The sequence below is a fragment of the Nicotiana tabacum genome, chromosome 22 (genome assembly GCF_000715075.1).
Source record: "Nicotiana tabacum cultivar K326 chromosome 22, ASM71507v2, whole genome shotgun sequence".
NCBI classification, from domain to species: domain Eukaryota; kingdom Viridiplantae; phylum Streptophyta; class Magnoliopsida; order Solanales; family Solanaceae; genus Nicotiana; species Nicotiana tabacum.
Genome location: NC_134101.1, coordinates 56,777,212 through 56,793,888, shown reverse-complemented (window position 1 = coordinate 56,793,888; position 16,677 = coordinate 56,777,212).

Genomic DNA, 16,677 nt, shown 5'->3' with positions numbered 1-16,677 from the left:
GGGTGTCTTATAGTGAGTTGTGGTTAAAGATTGTGGTGTTTTAGCAAGGAGAAGTATCAATGTAAAGACAAATTTGGAAGGGACTCGAAGAAATAGGACAACTGGTAGTAGACTAGACCAGTATGGTAATGGCAAGATCGGTCCTTTGGGTAATTACGATGTGGTAAGACTTTACACATGTTTTGGTGGCAATATTCTTGGGTTTGGTGACCTGCGTGACTTGGTTGAGTTAGAGAGATTCAGTTCTGATGGCTTGATTATGTGCAAATGGATTCCAAAGTATTCTTGATAGTTTATACCATTGTTTGAGCCGGATACTTTTCTACCGGTGTGGGGAACGTATTGTGTATTGTGATTTTCTCCTAGAAAGAAGCAAGAGAAAGGTTTCTAACTAATAGGGTATGTAAATTGTTGGTGACTCAAAGTTGATAATGAGATTCTTGTGCTTGTCACATGATGGCATGATAGATGTTATGTGTTGTGCAGAAGTTAGATTTACATGTACAAGGTGGCAGTTCAGTCTTGAAGGAAGGTCACGAAGTTTGGGCAGAATGGTCATGAATTCTTAGACAATATGGGCGGTTCCAAATGACTAGATGAATACTATTACTACTTGGTGTTGTATGAGAAGGGTGCAAACTTCAGAAGGCGCATTGTATTTTGACTTACAGATGTTTAATTAGTATTGTGGTACTCACATGGTTGATAGATTGTTGATATTCAAATTATTGCTATGTGGCACGGAATAATTATGAAATATTTCCTTGTGGGATGATTGTGCATGAAGGATGTGTTAGTCATTCTAGTGATGGAGTTGGGATCAATTACGGTGATTCATGTACTCGATGAATTTGGAGAGTGGGAGTTCTCAGAAGCATATTGTTTCGGGTTGCGGCCTATTTGAGGTGAGTATTTTATTTAAACTCAGTGGAGGGGCTAGTTACGTTAATTATTTGTGATAGCTACGCGCTATAAGTGTGCATATATGTGAGGCTTGAGCCAATGTGCGGGCATCGGGGCAAGTATTTATACTCGAAAGAATGCTTAGGCTATGATATGCCTAGAGTTGATTGTTAAGCGTAAAGTTATAACATTTATCGTGTACTTAACTTTGTTAAGAACTATTTGGGCTACACTTGAGGTTACAAAGAGGCTAATTCCCTGAATAAACGGGGTAATTACTATTTCTGCATTAAATTGCCGATTTGAAGTGTGATAGTAGACTTTGCACATTCTTATACTATGGCGTGTTATTTATACCAGTCCATGAGCATGAGAATATTATTTCATTATTATATACAAGTGTACCTGTTTAATTACTCCTGTATGATATGCTGGGACTGGAGGCCTGTGACCATACCAGGTGATTCATATTATTGGCACGTGAGTTGTCTGTGTCGTGTGTGGAAATTTTATTTCTATGATAATTTATCTGATTCATTAATTTCCTTCCTCTACAATAGTGCACATGCGCCTACGGTTATCCTCTTCACGAAATTTGAGGAGTTGGTTGTAACATTGTGGTTGTGGTGGTTCTTGTTGAACTTGCAATATGTTTCACTTCCTTGAGACTTCTCCCATATTTGGGTACATTAATTGCACAGATGTTACTGGAGTTATATTGATGTGGAGTGTCTGTGGGATAGTTGCATTTAATAATGTAAGGTCATTGGACCTAGAATGGGTACTATCATGTTTGATTACAGTATATTTGGAAGGATAATATTGAAAGTCAGCTTAGCAAGTGATTATGGTTCTGGTTGGGGATAGAGAGCTCCATGACTTGTTGATCTGATAAGGGGTTATGAGATTCTGCATGTTTCTTTTATTATCTACAGTGTACGAAGGTGCTGGGATAAGGTTTTGTTCGATATGGGATTTAATGCTAGTACTTGGTTGGTTTGGAGTAGTTACTGTGATCCAGAATGGTGCTACGAGCGGGCGAGTTTGTAATATGCTGGGTGATTATATCCGTGATTATAGTTATAGCTCGATGCAATTTGTTCAGACTTATACAATATGTAAATGTAAGATTCGTGTCTTGAAAATAAATTCTGAAGGTTGGGAACATAATTCCAAGGTTTTTGGGCTAAGGTTAAATTAAGGATTTTCAGTTGTAATGTGTTATCAGGCCTATGTGGAATAGGGTGAAGTGGGATCACCCTGGGTACGTGCGTGGTAAGATGGAATAGTGATTTGATGGCTTGGAAACAACTCTTGGCACGTTCGAGGACGAACGTGTGTTTAAGTGGGGGAGAATATAACGACCCGACCGATCGTTTTGAGTATTACAATCCTGTTCCCCCATTTAATACTCAATTTATACCTTACAGTTGATTTATAACTTATCGGTTTAGTTGGTTCGGGTCCGGAAGGATTTCAGAGTAAAATGAGACACTTAGTCTTAAAATTAAAAACTTAAGTTGGAAAAATTGACTGGATTTTCAATTATATGTAAACGACCTCGGAATTAAATTATGATGATTCCAATATCTCAGTATGGTGATTTTGGACTTAGGAGCGTGTCCGAAAAATTATTTGGAGATCCGTAGTGGAATTAGCCTTGAAATGACGAAAGTCGAATTTTTGAAAAGTTTGACCGGGGGTGGACTTTTTGATATCGGGGTCGGAATTCTATTCTGAAAATTAGAATACCTATGTTATGTTATTTATCACTTTTGTGCAAAATTTGAGGTCAATCGGACGTGATTTGATAGGTTTCAACGTCATTTGTAGAGATTTGAAATTTCAAAGTTAATTAGGCTTGTATTGGGGTATGATTCATGGTTTTCACATTGTTCGGGGTAATTTGAAGGTTCGACTAAGTTCGTATGATATTTTGAGACTTGATGGTATGTTTGGTTGAGGTCCCGGGGGCCTCGGGTGAGTTTCGGGATGGTTTCAGATCATTTTTCCTTGTTTTGCAACTGCTGGATCTGGTGTTTGGTGTTGTTCTTCGCAAACGCGAAGGGTCTCACGCATTCGCGAAGAAGGATTTTGGACTGCTGGGATTTTCTCATCGCGAACACGATGAAGGAGACACGAACGCGAAGAAGGGGATGGGGAAGCCTACGCGAACGCGAGTGGGCAGACGCGAATGCGAACGCGAGCGGGCGGACGTGAATGCGAAGAGGAAAGGGAGTTGGGGGCCTGCCTGGCGTTAAGCCTCCGCGAACGCAACTCGTGTCTCGCGAACGCAAAGGGTGGAGGTCAGAAGGCATCGCGAACGCGATGAGAATATCGCGAATGCGAAGAAGGAATCTCGCGAAGAAGGAATCTTAGCAGTACATTTTTGTGCTTCACGAACGCGAAGCTATGGTCGCGAACGCGATGAAGGCATTTCTGGCAGAATTAAAAGTTTCAAAACGGGGGTTTTGAGTTCATAACACAAAAATTAAATTAGGAGCGCGGTAGAAGGCGATTTTTGGAGAGATTCTTGCATGGGTATTTGAGGTAAGTGATTCTTATCTAGTTTTGATTAATTTTCATGATTATGCCTTTGAATCCATCATTTAATGGGTGAATTAAGTTGAAACTTTTAGAAAAACCCTCTTAGTTTAATTTGAAGATTTGAGGGTCGAGTTAATATCGGAATTTGGTAAAATTAGTATGGCTAGACTCGTGGTTGAATGGGCTTTCGGATTTTGTAACTTTTGTCGGGTTCTGAGACGTGGGTCCCATGGGTGATTTTTGGGGTGTAATTTCGGATTTTGTGGAAAATATTAGTATTTTGATATGGAATTAATTCCTATAATTTTGTGGATTGAATCAAATTAATTATGGCAAGATTCGAGCCATTCGGAAGTTGATTCGCGCAGAATAGAATTTCTGGAACATTATTTAGCTTGCTCGACATTGAATTCGTCTTGTTCGAGGTAAGTAACTCTTCTAATCTTGGAGCTGAGGTATGAACCCTGGATATATGTATTATGTGAATTGTTGGGAGGTGACGCACATACTAGGTGACGGGCGTGTGGGCGTGCACCATAGAAATTATGACATAATTGGTTCTGTGAAATTTTGTAGTCAAATAATCTTGGCATTTTCTATGTAGTTTTATGTGTTAAAGAAATTGAGCTGAGAATCATATTAAAAATCATGTTGAGGCTATGTGCTAGTATTATTGGGGCCCACAGAGGTCATATTATTGTGAATTATTTGTTTAAATTGAAGATTTATATTTAGTCATATTCGTTTTATTACATATCATAGCTTAGTATCTGTTGCTATTTATTGATTCATCATATCATCATTTTGGGCTAGTTTCATGACATTCTAAGCCCGAGAGACTGGAGATATTGATGACTGAATGAGGCCGAGGGCCTGATTGTGAGGATAATTATGGGATCGGGCTCCACACCGCAGCATGACATATTGGCTTTATATACTTTATTATAGCACGTGAGTTGTCCGTGCGGATACAGATATTGATACTATAGCACGCGAGTTGTCCGTGCAGCACGTGAGTTGTCCATGCAGATTATAACGCTTGGGCTGAAGGAGCCCCTTCGGAGTCTGTACACACCCCAGTGACCACATGTACCTACTGAGTGTGAGTGCTGAGTGATTGGGAGGACTGAGTGACTATGAGGACTCAGTGACTGTGAGGATTGAGTGACTGGGATAACTGAGTAAAATGATACTCTGAGAGTATGCATATGACTTTATCACTTAGTTGCATCGCATTGACATGCACATTTGATATACAGGCATAAAGATGCATTTTTCTCATGTTGTACGGTATCACATTATTCATGACTTCTCACACATACTGGCCTATGGGCATAATGATGCATTTTTCACTAGCTATCTGGAAAGAAAATGAAACATCGTATTTACTGTGGCAAGGAGTTTTGCAAAAATTACTATTTTTAAACTTACTCATATTTTTGGTAAACGATTTGGATTTTCACTGATACACTGGAAAGGCAGAATTGTTTTCAGAAATCATGATGTAGCTGAGCATTTATTCTTTGAGTTACTTTTTTATTACTCGCTTTATGTTGTTATAAACTATTGTTGGTTATTGGAGTTGGACCCTAACCTTGGTAAAAGCTCGTCACTACTTTCAACCTAAGGTTAGGTTTGTTACTTATTGAGTACATGGGGTCGGTTGTACTCATACTACACTTCTGCACCCTGTGTGCAGATATTGGTTGTTGATGTTGATGTGTTCGTTGGGAGCTGGATCTGAAAATGTACCTGCATTCCGGTTGTAGCGGCCTCTTGTTCATGGTAGCCTTAGATTTATAACAATCTGTTCATGTACATTTCGAATAGATAATGTATTATTTCATATCAGTTTTGTAAATTATATTCGTAGAAGCTCATAATTTGTACTAGCAGTTCTTGGGGAATGTATAAGATTAAGATTTTTCTTTACTTAAGTTGCTTTAATAGTTGATAATTGGCTTATCTAACGGGTTGGGTTAGGTGCCATCACGGCTAGTTGGATTTTGGATCGTGACACATGCCAACAGATCCACTAATGCAAGATCAATGGAGGTGGTGCAATGACATGGTCATTGCTTGGTTGCTTAACTCTCTCAGCAAGGACATTGCAGAGAGTGTTATTTACTCCCAGACGGCTGAAGAGTCGTGGAATGAGCTAGAGCAGCGTTATGGACAAGCTGACGGGACTAAGTTGTTCCAGTTACAAAGAGAGCTAAACAACATCAACCAAGGAACTAATGATGTGGCAGGGTGTTTCACTAAGCTGAAGAGAATCTGGGATCAAATGAAGGTCCTAAATACTTTTATGACTTGCAACTGTGATTGAAAATGTGGTGCAAAGTCACACAACGACAAGATGAATGAGGACCAAAAGCTAATACAATTTCTGATGGGGTTGAATGATGTTTACAGTGGAGTAAGAAGTAATATCTTGATGATGAAACCACTCCCCACAACTGCACAAGCTTACTCAATCATCTTGCATGAGGAAACTCAAAGGGAGATACACTCGGGTAATCATGTCTCCACTGAATCTGATGCTTTATATTGAGTGGACAGAGATGAAATGGACAAAGGAGTAACATAGAGAACAAAGGAGGAAATCAGCTTTCTAACTCTGATCTGAGGAAAAATGAGTTGTACTGCAGATATTGCAAAAGACAGGACATATTAAAGAAAAATGCTACAAGTTGGTTGGTTATCCGGAACATTTCAAGATAAGCAAACAAAGGAAAGAGGGCTATGGAAACCATCAAGCTAATGCAGTAAATGCCGAAGAAGGAGATAGTGTAGGTACTGGAGAAAATGCAGTGCTAACTTGAGTCAAGGGTTTACCAAAGAACAATGTGAGAAATTAATCCAAATGTTCCGGACAGTGCAAGGATCCAGTGGATCAACCTCAAATTCTGAGCCTGGTGTTAGTGCTAACCTTGCTGGTACAGATTTTGTTCTACACATTTTTACCTCTTTATTTTCCAACCTTTTTCATAATACTTGAATTATTGACTCAGATGCAACACAACACATGGCATATGATAGGAACCTGCTTCATAACATAAAGAAACTTTCAAATCCCATCTTTGTTAATTTACCTAATTCATACAAAGTAAAGGTTACCATAGTAGGAAGTTTGTTCTTAAACTAAGATCTTGAGATCCATAATGTGCTTGTTGTCCCTATATTCAAACATAATTTATTGTCAGTATATTAACTATGCAAGCAAGTTAATTGTATTCTGATATTTATTAAGCATGGGTGTTTTATACATGTCCCTTCAATGAAGAGGCATCAGCTTTTTGGTGAAGCAACAACAGGTCTTTATATGCTGAAATATAACACTTCCCAAGCCCTTTCCAAGCTTCATGTTCAAGTTTCTCCAATTTCCAGTCAATTACCTAAGTGTAATGCCACAGAGTCTTGTCCTTTTTTGTTCAAGTCTGCTTGTTCTAAATCTTTAAGTCATGTTTGGAGTCTTTAAGTCCTGTTTGTCATGAAAATTTGAATGAAAGAACCAATGAAATTATTCCTATTTGCAATGTTTCTACTCTTGAAAGACTTTGGCACAATAGATTGGGACATCTACCTTATCATGCAATGAATAACATTACTGGAATTCTTATTACTTTCAGAGAACTTACAGATTTTCCTTGTGAAATTTTCCCCATGGCAAGACAATCTAAACTACCTTTTTCAACCAACACTATTAAATCCAAGAAGTGTTTTGACTTGATTCACATTGATACATGTGGACCTTACAATACTCCAACATATAAAAGAGAAAAGTATTTTCTTACTATAGTGGATGATCTTTCTAGAAGTACTTGGACTTATCTCCTTTACACAAAATCAAATGCCTTTCCTATTTTGAAGTCCTTTCTTGCCCTTATTGAAAGATAATTTTCAGCCAAAGTGAAAGTAATAAGATCAGATAATGCTCATGAATTAGGAACATGGAACATTCCTAAAGATTATTTTTGTTCTCAAAGAATAATTCATCAAACCACTTGCATTGCAACTCCACAACAGAATGGAGTGGTTGAATGCAAACATAGACACTTGCTTGAAACTTGTAGAGCTTTATTATTTTAGTCACATATCCCAAAGAAATTCTGGGGTGATTGTCTTCTTACTACAACACATTTGATTAATAGGTTTCCTTCTAAAGTTCTTCAAAACAGGTCTCCTTATCAAGTAGTCTTTGGAAAACAACCAAATTATTCTTATTTGAAGCCTTTTGGATATTTGTGTTTTATATCTACACTTTCTAGAAATAGGGATAAGCTAGATCCTAGGGCTTTACCAGGTGTATTTTTAGGTTATCCCTATGGTAAGAAGGGATACAAAGTTCATAGTTTGTAATCAAATCAAATATTCATTTTAAGAGATGTGAAATTCATTGAAAATATCTTCCCTTTTTCATATTCAAAACCTATATCACATTTGTTTCCTGCCTGTTTTCCTTCATCTACTGATTTAGCAGATCAGCCTCTGATAATTCAAGGAAAATCTACTTCACCTGAACCCTCATCACTCAACGACATTACATCTTAGTCACATGAACTACCAACCACTTTAAATCAATCCCCTGAAGTTTCTTATGATGTAAGTTTTAGTCCAAATCATTACTCCAGGTCTCCTGAACTTTTCCCTAGTCTTGATTACGTGTTATCTACAGCAGAAGAACCGGTTTTGCGCAGATCTGATAGAATACATAATGCACCTAAGTATTTATCAGATTACATATGTTACTCTGCTTACTCTGTGATTTTTCATAACCCCCATTTTTTTCCTATTCACTCATTTTCTTCTTTCTCTATTTTAACACAACAAAACAAAGATATAGTTAATTCTATATGTCAGATTATAGAGCCTACTTCTTACCAACGAGCAATGAAGCATCCGGGTTGGCAGGATGCCATGGAAAAAGAATTTGCAGCACTTGATTCCAATCACACCTGGGATGTGGTAAAGCTATCCCAAGAAAGAAAAGCGTTGATCTGCAAATGGGTGTACAAAGTTAAGTTAAAGTCATATGGATCCTTGGAAAGATGAAAAGGCTTGATTAGTTATAAGAGGAGATATACAACGAGAAAGAATTGATTATACCGAGACCTTTTCTCTAGTGGTAAAGATGACCACAATTCGATGTCTTTTAAGCATAGCAGTTAAGAGGAATTGGATTTTACACCAACTCGACGTCAATAATGCCTTTCTACATGGCGATCTGGACGAAGAGGTTTACATGAAATTTTCTCCTGGTCTGGCAGCTCCCCTTTCACACGTGTGTCGACTTCGGAAATCACTATATGGACTTAAACAGGCATCACGCCAATGGTATGCTAAGTTATATTCTGCTTTAGGGACTAGAGGATACACTTCATCTTTGAATGATTACTCTTTCTTTTTTAAGACTTCTGGGAATCTCATCACTATTTTGGCCATCTATGTCGACGACATCTTAATAACTGGGAACAATCAAGAAGATATTGATGAAACCAAATATTTTCTTGATACCGAATTTAGAATAAAAGACTTGGGAGAAGCTCACTACTTCTTGGGTTTGGAGCTTCTTCGAGAATCTGGAGGATTAATCATCACTCAACGAAAATTTGCTCTAGAACTTTTCGCTGAGTTCGATTGTTTAGAAGAACGACCAGCCTCAAGCACGTTGGATCCAACTATCAAAATTTCAGCTAATTGCGGCACTCCTTTGAAAGATCCTACAATATATCGGCGGCTCTTAGGAAAGTTGAATTTTTTGATGAATACCATACCAGATATCTCATTTGATGTTCAAACTCTAAGTCAACATATGCAATCCCCTTGCACTGGGCATTTTCAGGAAGCTCTATATACTCTAAGATATCTATGTGGAGACCCAGGACTTGGATTATTCATATCTCTGGATCCCTTTTTTCAGCTCTTGGCCTATTGCGATTCCGATAGGGCATCTTGGTCCGATATACAACGATCTGTAAGTGGATTTTTTATAAGTCTTGGAGGTTGTCCGGTGTCATGAAAATCAAAGAAACAACCGATAGTCGCCCTTTCTTCGGCAGAAGCATAATACTGTTCTATGTGTCGGCTTGTTGCGGAAATTAGTTGGATTGTCCGCCTTCTACAAGATCTTTCAACTCCTCCCTCCTTACCTGTGTCGCTTCACTGTGATAATCAATCCGCTATACATATAGCTAAAAATAATGTCTTTAATGAACTAACCAAGCATGTAGAGCTTGATTGCAACTTCGTTCGTGAGAAATTGCTAGATGGGTTGATTTCGCTATCCTTCGTTCCTTCTTCTTCTCAAATTGCAGATGTATTCACCAAAGCCCTATCTAGGCCTCTTCCTGATCAATTATAAGCAAGTTGGGAGTCCGATCTACTGGATCCCACTTGAGGGGGGTGTTGCCGGAAAGAAAATCGACGCAATAATTTCACGGTCTTTGGACAAAGTTGTTGGGAAATGTTAGTGCTATTTGTTCGAATGATGTGAAAAATATTTCACGGTCTTTGGATAAAGTTATTGGGAACTGTTAGTGCTATTTGTTCGAATAATGTGAAAAAGAAAGGTGCCTAAGTCTAAAGGTATCTTGGACATAAGTGAGACAGAGTGAACATCTTCTCTTTCATAACTAGAAATATTCTTTCTAATTCCTTGTATATAAATAGGTCATTGTACACAAACTATAAGATCAAGAAATCAATATACAAGATTTTGGAGATTCTCCATAATTTTTCTCACTGATCGACGGGATATAATGTTTGATATACTTATATTATTTCAGAAGTGTCTAACTATAGGACAATCCAGGAAAGTATGCTCATCCGAATTTTTACACATAGGGCAAGTAGCATCAATATTGATACCAATATATAGCTAAGATATGAAAATACACGAAGTCTTTACTAGCCATTTGTCTTCTTTTTTTAAAATGTTTTTCTTTCCCTTTTTCTTTTTCTTTTTGACTCTCTTCAGACAAAAGTGACTCTTACATTACCTTCGTCATCTGGATACATTTAAATAACGTCGAATTCTTGTTGCACATTGATATATCTTGTCTTGGTGCCTCCTTCCCTCTCACTGTTGTATTTTTATGCTATTTTTGTATTGGGAAAATATATTTTGTTCTCATTTTTACCTAAACACTTAAAATCATGATCTTATGACCTTTGAACTATTCTGAAGTAGAGTTATTATACTTTTATTGGCTAACATGACAAAGAAAGTATATACACTTAACTAAAGAGTGTAAAAAGATTAAATTGCATTTTGAATAGAAAATAATGTGAAAAAGGCGCATTGTGCACTTAAATTTGGATTTGTGGTCTCTTAAAATGATAATAATTCTATTTTACCCAAAGAATGATACGCTTATTGCAAAGTTAAAATGTATAATTAAAAAGGAGACAAGTTAGAAGAGTATTTATGTATTATTTATTTTTTAAAATTTATATGTACATACTTTGATTATTTCACCAAATGTTTTTTTTTTAAAAACTAAAATTTATCTTATAAGCTTAGAGAATGATTGGATAAACTTATAAATAAAAGATGCTCATAAGCTAACCGTGATTTCCAGCATTTGATACTTCATATACCACGTATGAGAACAATAGCATATGCTTGATTTTATGTAAGCGATGTCGCATTTAAAACGTTAATTACTATAACTAATAGTAGTAGATGTATAAAGAAAAATACAACATGATATGTGGCCGCTTAAAGGAAGGACACGTGAAACATAAGATGGAGATGGCCACCGAACATAGCTATTCCGCTTGTCACAGGAAGGAATAATGATCATAAAATGAGTATTAAATGCTTTGCGTCTGGTAACATTTAATATGAAATATTTCGCAGCATTAAGGATGATGGTCCATTACAAGGAATTTGGCATTTATGTCTAACGTTACATCTGCATCAATGGCCCTCATAATTGACATTAAAGAAGAGCATAATCCTAGAACTTCCTTCCCTAGACATAGCTATAAATAGAGAGCTCAGTGATCATTGTAAGGGGGAGTAATTTCCTAGCTAACTTATGTTACACTTTATACAACATTTTAATACAATTTGATCCTCTCGTTTTTGATCTTATCATTGTTGTGCCCGAAAACCTTGTTTCCGGACTCGATAGCTCTGCTGTTTCTTCTATATTCTAAGGCTAAGTATTTCATATTTCACGAGTTATTTCATTACTTTTTGGATCGAATTAATTCACTTATCTAGAAACCACGAACAAATTCAACTGTACCATTTTTCGGGTAAACAGTTTGGCGCCCACCGTGGGGCCTAGACAGTCATACAATTAAATTGATCCTTGCCTTTTTTACTAATAAGTTTGATTATTGTTGTCTTAGCAAAAATCACAAGCCGAGTGCGGCCCCGGAACTAATCCCGAAGCGGTTCAAAATGCCCGAAGTGCCGAAGTATGATGGAACTTCATAATCGCAGGAGCACATTACCACTTATACAAAAGCAATGAAAGGAAATGATTTGGCTCCTCACGAAATTGAGTACGTGTTGCTGAAGAAATTTGGTGAGACTCTCACGATGGGAGCTTTAACGTGGTATTCACTATTGCTAGAGCATTCCACAGATTCCTTGGAGGTGCTCGCGGATTCTTTCATCAAGGCTCATGCCGGTGCCTAAAGGTGCAGGCCCGAAAGACCGACATATTCAGGATCGCGCACGGAGAGTCCGAGTTATTATGGGAGTACGTCACCCGGTTCTAGAAGGAAAAGATGTTACTACCGGCGGTCCCGAATGAATGGGCAGCTGAAGCATTCACTAAAGGTTTAAATTTGAGAAGTTCGGACGCTTCCCGAAAGTTGAAGGAAAGTCTTTTCGAGTTCCAAGCGATGACTTGGGCGGATGTCCGCAACCGGTACGAGTCGCAACTAAGGACCAAAGATAATCAGGTTGGATTCCCATCATCGACCAAAGGACGAGAGAAGAACAGAGAAAAAATGAAAGATGATATTGACACAGATAGACGAACTTCGAGGGGCCGGTTTTTGCCCTACGAGCGGACAGAAGGCCGCGACAGGAGTTTTAGTACAATAAACAAGTTCACCGTTGATAGAAGGACAGATCGTGGCCGGAACAACAGATCACTGCAGGATAAAGAATCTGGAGGACGCGAGATCCTTCTTACCCAAAGTTATCATAATATAACTTCAATATCAGTGTAGTAGAGTTGGTGTCGGCCATGAGGAATATCAAAGAGGCATGATTCCCAAGACCTATGAAATCCAATCCTAGCTAGAGGGATCCCAATTTATGGTGTGAATACCATGGCACTAACGGCCACCGGACTGGGGACTGCCGACACCTCCGGGAAGAAGTGGCAACACTGTTAAAGAATGATCATCTCAGATAATTCTTGAGCGACCGAGCTAAAAATAATTATGGTCGGAGCAGAGGCGGTGGTGAAACCTCGAAAACATGAGAAGAACCTCCACGCCAATTGATCAACATGATCTTCAGAGGGAATGAAATTGACGGGGTGACCTTTTTGGCAGCAAAGAAGACAAAAGTATCGACAACTCATAGTAAAAGGCTCCGGGAAGACGATATCGCATTCACGGATGAAGATGCAGATGGATTACTGCTGCCGCACAATGACGCACTGGTAATTTCTTTAAATGTATTGGATTTTAAAATTAAACGTGTTTTAGTGGATCCAGGAAGTTTCGCTAATATTATGCAATGGAGAGTACTGGAGCAAGCTAAACTCACCGGAAGCATTATCCTGGTAACGAAACTCCTTGCTGGATTCAACCTCACAAGCATGACAACTCGAGGAGAAATTTTACTGCTCACAAACGTTGAGGTAGTAATGAAGACAACTCTCTTTGAAGTGGTAGATGGAGACATGAAATATAATATCATCTTGGGAAGACCATGGCTGCACGAGATGAAAGTTGTGCCTTCAACATATCACCAACTGTTAAAGTTTCTGACACCCGAGGGGATCAAAGAGATAAGGGGTGATCAACCGACAGCAAGGGGGATGAATGCAATTTCGGTTTCTAGTAGCAAAGGAAAGGAACATGCATCATACCAATTACCGAAACCGGCACCTGCCCCCGAGCCAGAGGAAGATAATCCGCGGACAAAAGAATCGGAACAACATCAGGTACCAAGGTATTTTTAAGTATCGGAAGAGACGGACGCGACGAAGTTCACGGCAGAAGAACTGGAGCATGTTGCATTGTTCAAAGAATTCCTAGAAAGGAAATTCCATTTGGGAATAGGACTGCACCCGGAGCACAAGTCTACTTTTATTGAATTCCTTAAAATTAGCGCCGATTGTTTCGCATGGTCGCACGAAGATATGACAGGCATCCCAACGAAGATAGTTGTACACAAGTTAAGCTTGGATCCCAACATACCTCCGGTAAGGCAAAAGAAACGCCCTATTGCTGAAGCAAAGAATAAATTCATCGAAGAAAAGGTAACTCGTTTACTTAATATTGGTTCAATCCGAGAGGTAAGATATCTGGACTGGCTAGCCAATGTAGTAGTAGTACCTAAGAAAAATAATAAATTTTGCATGTGCGTAGATTATAAGGATCTTAATCAGGCGTGCCCGAAAGACTCATTCCCATTACCAAATATCGATCAGATGATTGATGCTACGGTCGAGCACGAGTTAATGAGTTTCCTCGATGCTTATTCTGGGTACAATCAAATCAAGATGAACCCGGGAGATTAGGAAAAGACTTCGTTTATAACGAGTTTTGGTATATATTGTTACAATGTGATGCCTTCGAGATAAAAACGCCGGAGCCACTTATCAACGGCTCGTGAATAAGATATTTGAAAAACAAATAGTAAAGGCTATGGAAGTATACATAGATGATTTGCTCGTTAAGTCTTTGAATGCAGGTGACCACTTGAAGCATTTGCAAGAAACATTTGACATCCTGAGGGAGCATAATATGAAACTTAATCCCGAGAAGTGTGCGTTCGGGGTAAGTTCGGGTAAGTTCCTAGGATTCCTAGTATCACAAAGGGGAATTTAGGAAAATCCTGACAAAATCAAGGCCATAGAGGACATCCCGGATCAATTGTCTAATGTAAAAGAAGTCCAACGGCTCACATGGAGATTGGCAGCTTTGAGCAGGTTCATTTCCCGTTCATCGGAAAAATGCCATCGCTTCTTTGCACTATTCAAAAAGAAAAACAATTTTGAGTGGACATCGGAGTGTCATCAAGCCTTGAGGGAGTTGAAGAAATATTTGTCAAGCTCTCCGTTGCTCTCAAAACCAAAGGAAGGTGAAATGTTGCTACTCTACCTCGCGGTTTCAGAAGTTACGGTGAGTGCAGTTTTAGTCTGAGAGGACGAAGGTACGCAATCTCCTATTTATTATGTTAGCAAGATTATAATGGGAGCAGAAACTCGCTACCCACATCTGGAAAAGCTGGCCTTAGCTCTTGTAGTCGCCTCTCGGAATCTGAAGCCCAACTTCCAATACCACCCGAGCTGTGGTAACTACTTTCCCTTTGAGGAATTCCTCCATAAACCCGAGCTCTCGGGTAGATTGGCCAAATGGGTCGTCGAAATGAGCGAATTTGATATAGAGCATAAACCGAGGAAAACAATTAAGTCGCAAGTCTTGGCTGACTTCGTGGCCGACTTCAGTCCGGGACTATTGTCTCTGGAAGCTAAGAGGGCAATAATAGTGTCAGAATCAACATCGAAAGTTTGGACCTTATTTACGGACGGAGCTTCAAACGTAAAAGGGTCCGAGCTCAAAATAGTTTTAATCACGCCTTCTTGGGAAACCTTAAGGCAAGACATCAGAACGATTTCTTTTACTAATAATGAAGCAAAGTACAAAGCTTTGATTGCAGAGCTCGAATTGGACCGAGGACTTGACTCCAAAGTCATCGAAATCAAATGTGATTCGCAGTTAGTGGTAAATCAGGTATACAGAATTTTTGACACCAAAGATGAACATATGCAACAATACACAGTAAAGGTTCAGGCTCTATTGGCACGATTATGGGAGTGGTCAATAACTCATATCCCGGGGGAAGATAATGCAGAGGCAGATGCATTGGCAAAGTTGGGCTCATCAATAGAAATCCAAGGATCAGAATTAGGGACGGTAGTACAACTAATGAACTCAGCCTTGGACACAGATAGTTACTATGAGGTGAATTCGACTAGTTTGTTCTGGGAATGGAGAAACTAAATAATCGATTATCTCGAGCATGGAAAGTTGCCCGAAGACCCCAAAGCATCAAGAGCGTTGCGCGCCAAAGCTGCACGTTATAGCTTCAAGAAAGGCCAATTGTATAGAAAATCCTTTCAAGGCCTGTTGGCCCGGTGCTTAGGAGTATCAGAATCTAACTATGTCATGAGAGAAGTCCATGAAGGGATATGCGGCAACCACTCGGGTGCAGATTCTTTGGTGGTGAAATTAGTTCGGCCAAGATATTACTGGCCCCGTATGGAACAAGATGCCAAAGACTTCGTACGAAAATATGATAAGTGCCAACGCTACGCACCACTAGTACATCAACTGGCAGAACCCCTACATTCGGTTCTGTCCCAGTGGCCATTCATGAAATGGGGGATGGACATCGTCGGACCACTACTACCGGCTCCAGGAAAGGTCAGGTTTCTTTTAATTTTGACTAACTATTTTTCTAAATGGGTGGAAGCAGGTCCTTATCAGAGATTGTAAAACGCGAAGTGGTCGACTTCCTGTGAAAAAATATAATTTGCAGGTTTAGAATACCAAAAGAGATTGCATGCGACAATGGCTCGCAGTTTATCGGCGCAAAAGTTACAAAGTTCCTTGAAGGCTTGAAGATAAAGAAGATTACCTCTTCACCCTATCATCTGAGTGCAAATGGTCAAGCGGAGTCAATAAACAAAGTGATTATTCAAAACCTCAAGAAAAGGTTGGAAACGGCAAAAGGCAACTGGCCCGAAGAATTACCTAGGGTTCTATGGGCCTACCGAATAACGGCCAAGTCAAGCACGGGAGAGACTCTTTTTTCCCTTGTATACGGTGCAAAAGATTTGATACCGGTGGAAGTGGGGGAACCAACCTTAAGGTGTTTCGAGGCGAGTGAAGGATCGAACAACGAAGCAATGCTAATCAACTTGGAGCTGCTTGAGGAACGCAGGGACTTGGCGCACGTTTCAAAGTAGGAGACTTGGTCTTGAGGAAAGTTTCCACTCGGGGACGATTAGATAATCT